Here is a 6,000-nt window from a genome sequence, read left to right as displayed (position 1 = left end):
CTGCTCATGCAGCGGGTTTTAAAAGCTTTGCCTGCCCTAGAAGTCACACGCATGTATTTCCAAAAGCAGCAGGCTTCAACCCTGGCTTCAAGCCTCCTCATTGCATACGGTGCCACAAAAGCATTATGGTAATTCTGAGCACTGAACCATTTAAAATCTATTTTAATTGATTCCCGGCTACTTCATGACTCCAGCATATTGTTAAATCAGTGGTAGATAAAAGTAGCAGGAGGTAACATCTTTTGTATTGCTGCAGGGAGATTACACCTAAAATAAGGCATTGAATTCTGGGTACCTCATTGCCGGAGAGATGCAGACAAATTGGAAGAAATTCATAGAAGACCAATAAAAATGATTAAGGGTCTGAAGAGACTGACTTATGAGTGAAGATTAAAGAACTTAATACATATCGCTTGGCTAAACGATGACTAAGAAGGAAACGATACCCTTCAACAAGTACTTGCAGGGCATAAATATCACAAATAAAAAAGGAATTCCTTAGGGTGCTGAAGGACATACAACTGGGAATAAAAGAGTGGCGTTAGACAGAAGAAAACTGGCTCTCGACACACATCACTAAAATCTTACAGACCATTTGTAATGTGTCTTACCGACACATTCATCTAATCATGTTTCAGTATTAATTTTTGCCTATTCTAGAAAAAAAGGCATAGTCTTCACTTAAAGACGGAGCAAGAACTCCCAGGTGCACTCCAGGGATGTGCATGACGAGAAGAATAATTCCTGACCCAAGCTGGGAAAAGAGAAAAAAAGCATTCTGAGTATTTGAAGGCGGGTAGACCCTTTACCGAAAGCTGAAGGATGTATAAGGTATGAAATAAGTGATCTGTATTTTAGGAACGTGTCTGTTGCCAGGATACCACAGGGAAAATAAAAGTGGAAATGCATTTCTTCAAAACATACACATTCCATTAATTCCAGTGAGAACTGTACCAACGTTTTAATGGGAGAACAGGCAACTCAGAATAGTAAATCTTTCTGCAATTTTCTCATAGCGCCAACTCACAGCTCAGAGCTCAGCCCCGGAGCTGGGAGAAGAGCTGAAATAGTCTCGGCAGGTGTCGGGGTGCTGCGGTTGCACATCCGAGCCCCAGCCTGTGTTAGAAAGCAACCGTGTCCGCCAGGATTGAAGGGCTGCGGGAAATGGGGCTTTGCTCTGCCGCGGCGCAGCAGAGCGGCTCAGCGGCACAGCAGTGTTGAGTCCGAAAACCGGTAAGTACAACGTACTCATCACCTTGTGGTTTTTCAAACTTACTGCATGGAAACTCCCTGGCTGAATTTAGAGGTCCCCACCCAGTAAAATATTTGCTTCCAGTTCCGGCTGCCCCTTTGCTTTGCTGCGTGAGGTGGGAATCCCGAACCTGTTAACCTGGGCAGCTCCCACGGTGAACTCGACGCATCCATTTGCTCCTTGCAGCTCTCGGCAGAAGGGGAACAGGGAGGTTTTGGGGAAGTTTTTGCCTATTCCTGTCACAAGTTACATCTGCTTCTGGTGAGATCACAATTTGACGTAAGGGTATCGGTTCGTGCTGGTACCCTGCAGCAAGATCCCTTGAGAAAAGCTTTGGTAAGAGGCGCCTGCTGACGGGAGGTCATGGGAAAAGGGCTCCCCAAAAGCAGCAGGAGTGGGAAGAAAAAGTCTCCGGAGTGCTTGCGGGCAATGAACTTTTTCTTCTGTTTTTTGAGCTTGGGAGAGGAAGCACAAAGCAGAAACATCTGCATTTCTAACCCCCCTTTGGGCGAACAACCTAAAGATGCTGGTGCTGTAACTGGCACATGGAGGAAGAGCGATCCCTTTCCCGGGATAAGCATCCCATTGCAGCGGCGCTCTGAGGACATAAGCCGATTTGTTTATCCCGGAATTAAATCTGGTTGTAAACGCACAGTTCTGCTGCTGTCAGACCCAGCCACTGGACCTCTCCGCTGCATAAAAAAATCACCTTTAAAACCCCCACACTTGCCCTACCAGTCGCGTGCCTGCTTTGCAAGGCTGCTGAGGGGCTTGCCCGTCTTTTTACCAGAGGACCCTGCTCTGAGCTAAGAAATACGTATGGACTTGTTTTAAAAGTGAGATGATGCTTTATATGGGGCGGAGTAAGCGTGGCGACCAGCAGCAATCATATTTACAGAGGTGGAGGTCAGGAGCTCTCGTTTTATGAAAACCCATCTAGAGAACGTTTTCCTGTAATTCCTGTATTGAGGTCTCTTCATGTCCTCCCTCTTTGAACACCTTGACCCATGGCAATTAAAGTCCAGCATTCCTTTTTAGATTTTTCAGACTATTTATTCTGACTGTTCTGGCTAAATCATTGCTCATGGTAACACAAATAGTTCCTGGACAGTGATTTATTATGCCATAAAATTTTCTATTTTCTTCCTTCCCCGTCTCACCAGGTGATGTTGAAGATAGTTTGTGACATGGTTAGACACAACCTTTATGGAGTGCCTGGAAGTTTGGGCTACCAAGTGTAGATCAAGATATTTACTCCAGCCGATGGGTGGTGAGGAATAGCATGGAGAGAGACTTCCCCAGGGAATGAAGATCTTGTCTTTGTGACAGCTTTTCTGATTTTTTTTTTTTTTTTTTTTTTTGTTAAAAATCCATTAAAAGGAAGGGAGTATAATGATGCAGGAATCTGGCTAAGCATAATTGCTATTCAGAGCATTCCAGGAGGTCTACAAAGGCCTTGGAAGGCAGCACACTTAACCCGGACCAGAAACCCTGAAAATACGTGAATATTTTATAAATCACAGGTTTCACCTCGTCAGCTGTTTTATTCTGTGAGATATTTTTCCCTGAGAACTAGGTGAGAATCAGATGTGACCTGAACTGAGAGACAGTCTGTGCGGTGGGAAACGTGCGCATGTGTGATTTTTAAGTCAGTCCCTCAGTTATTGATGTATGATCTTACAGGTGTACCATGTTCCGCCTGAAATCCTGGGGCTGCAGCTCCCGACCACAGCTGTGGAATTTGGAAGCTTCTGTTTTGCATTTGGCTATGGAGTTACATATGGTTCCACTTCAAAACAGATCCCCACAAATTTGTGTGAAGTTGTAGATGCCTGTGAAAGTTATAACCAAAGACGGACCCGATCACGAAAGGAAATACTGGAACAGAGTATTGGCCACTCCGTCGTGTTTAGCTCATGCTTCGTCACCTTCACTTCTCAGGAGGGATGCGGCTGCCGATGAAACACGTGGATTTAAGCCCAGCGCTGGGTTCACTCAGTGTTAGGAGGGAAACACGAGGAGTTTTCCTCCTCCCGTGCGCTCCCACAACCCTGGCAGCCACGGGCAGTCACAGCCGCCCAACAGCTTCTGGCACTGGTAACTTCATGAGCGTGGCATTAAACCCTCAGGATGCGCGCAGCGCCGCAGAGGGCACGCGTGCATTGCGTGGCTTGGTGCAGTAAGCGGCCGGCGTGTTTAGATATGTACATGTAACATGTATGTATGTTTAAGTGCCCATGGCAGGATCCTCTGGGCTGAGAACGAACCTTGCACTTCCTGAGTAGAAGGTTTTGGCTTCCCAGCCCACGTCGGCAGCGCTGCCATCGCACACCCGGGCTGTGGCCGTCTGTGCTGTGTGCAGCCCGTGGCATCCAAGGATGCCTTGCTCAGCGGGTGGGGGCCCGACTGCATGTGACCCCCGGCCTCCTCGGGCTGCCCTCCCACCCCACCACCCCCACCGCAACCTGGGATGTGGGTGCCACCTCCGCGCCGCTGCCATGGAGGCCCGGCTCCTTCCCACGGCTTCCGAGCCAGCCCAGCCCAGCGGGGGCCGGGACCGGCCAGCCAAGGGGGCGATGCCCGGCGGGACCCCCCGCCGCCGCCCCGGCGGGACCAAGGGGGGTCCGCGCCCCCTCTCCCCGCGCTGCCCCTGTCCCCCGCCCGCGCTCCCCGGGGGCACGGCCGGGGATGGGGGGGGCCGAGCCGAGCGGCAGCACGCCGCCTCCCGGGCTGCGCAGCGCGGCCGGGCCGCTCCCTCCCTCCCCCTTCCTCCTCCTCCTCCTCCTCCTCCTCCTCCTCCTCCTCCTCCTCCTCCGCCCCCCCGCGGGGTAGAGCCGGCAGAGGCGGCGGGCGCGGACGGGCGGGCAAGCGCGGCGCGGAGCCGAGCCGAGCCGAGCCGAGCCCAGCCGAGCCGGGCAGAGCCGAGCCGAGCCGGGCCGAGCCCAGCCGAGCTGGCGGAGGTAGGTGCGAGGGCCGCCGCGGGGATGGAGGTGAGGCGGAGGCGGGGAGGGGGGGGGCTCCCCGGGCCGCTGCTCCCCAAGTTTGGAGGCGGCGGGACTTTGCGGGAAGTTGGGCAGCCAGGCGGCACCGCTGGGCAGCGCGGCTCGGCACGGCTCGGCACGGCTGGGCACGGCGGGGGGCAGCCCCGGGGGGGCGGCCCCGAGGGCGCGGTGCTCCCGCCGCCGCCAGCCGGCTCGGGAGGTGCGGAGACACGGCCGGCTGCCCCCCCCTCCCCGTGCGACTGCGGGGTGAAGCCTGGCGGTGCCACCCCCAGCAAAAGGGGGGGCCGGGAGTGTGGCCCCCCACCTCCGGGGGCGGGCCTGGGGCACCTCGGGGCGCCCCCGGGAGCAGCATCCCCCGGGAGCAGCATCCCCCGGGTGCAGCATCCCCCGGGAGCAGCATCCCCCGGGTGCAGCATCCCCCGGGTGCAGTATCTCCCGGGTGCAGCATCCCCCGGTGCTTGGCGGCGGGGTGAGGGGGAGGGGGGGGGGGGGCACACGGGCGCACACACACACACACACACACACACTTTTCCCGACGTGCCCCCGAGCCGGCTGGCGCCCCGGGGGAGGGGGCGGGATGGTGACTGGGATAAAGCCACTCGCTGTCACCGCGCCCGGTGCTGGGCTGGTCCCCGCCGCCTGCCGGGGCGCACCGGCTCCTTGCGCTGCTGGTGGGGTGGGCTGGCGCTGGGGAAGCGGCTTTTACTGGAGGGTCCATCTCATGCCGGCCGCGCATCCTACCTGAAATGATGCCGTGGATGGATGTTGCCATTCAGCGATGCAGATTTTTAAGGAAAGAGGGATATTTCTTAAATGCAAGCTGTTGGCTGTTAAAAATAGCCCCGTAGCATGCTTCTGCTGGGAATGCAGTCAGGGTTCAGTGCCGGGTTATTATGGTTAGAGTCTGTTAAGCAACAACCCGCCAGCTGAACTTTGGTGGTGTCCTGGATGGTTTTGCTTTTTTGGGGGGGGTTGTTTGTTTGCTGGCAATTTTTTTTTTCTATCTTTTTTTCTTTTTTCCTTGTGCTGCTTCATTGTAACACTACAGCCCTACTCTGCAGTGAATTGACTTTGACACACAGGTAGATTTGTAGGTTAATAGATAGTATTATTTCTTGGATGGTGCATCTCAACACCTACCAAACTTTCAGATGCAGAAATGTATTTGTTTGGTTTTATCTTTTTCTAATTATTAAATAGTTCTATGGCCTAAAGTTCTCTTCACTATTAATTTGCTTGCATATGATATACAACTGGTTTCACTTCTTGATTTGTTAACCAGACCAAACATCATGATAATCTCCTGCAGAACAAACGTGTGCCTTTTGTATCTTGTGACTAAAAAAAGCAGAGTAGTCAGCTGAGCAGATTACAGATTAAATCTCAGAGTTTGCTGGAACTGTTCATGAAGAGTAAATATTTTTAAGGTTTAGCTGAAAATCATATGCACTCCTTTGTGTAAACAAACGCCTAATTGAACAGCACTGCACTTGATGCTAACTGGGCACTACCTGATCTCTGGCAAAAAGGGAAATTTCCGTCAACAAGGGGTCACAACATGTAGATATGGACTATACATATGTATTTATATCTATGCTATTTATATACATTGATATATGTATTTTATATACATACACACACACACATATATACATATGCACTCCCTTATAAACGGTAAATACTAATGGAATAGTTGTCTTGAAGCTTTTTCTTTTTGTCAATGATTAAAATGTGGTCACACGTCTC

The 6,000-nt window shown here is 52.2% G+C and overlaps 1 protein-coding gene across 1 annotated transcript in view; it reads left to right on the top strand.

The window, feature by feature from the left end:
- The first annotated feature begins 4,084 nt into the window (after window positions 1–4,084).
- CHST15 (carbohydrate sulfotransferase 15) overlaps window positions 4,085–6,000 on the top strand; it is a 46,051-nt gene continuing 44,135 nt past the window's right edge. The window contains exon 1 of the mRNA XM_040605662.1: window positions 4,085–4,212. The gene's annotated coding sequence lies outside the window, so the exon portion shown is untranslated. The remainder of the gene's footprint in view (window positions 4,213–6,000) is intronic.

The sequence above is a fragment of the Falco naumanni genome, chromosome 9 (genome assembly GCF_017639655.2).
Source record: "Falco naumanni isolate bFalNau1 chromosome 9, bFalNau1.pat, whole genome shotgun sequence".
Taxonomy (NCBI): Eukaryota; Metazoa; Chordata; class Aves; order Falconiformes; family Falconidae; genus Falco; species Falco naumanni.
This window is presented reverse-complemented; position numbering and strand designations above follow the sequence as displayed.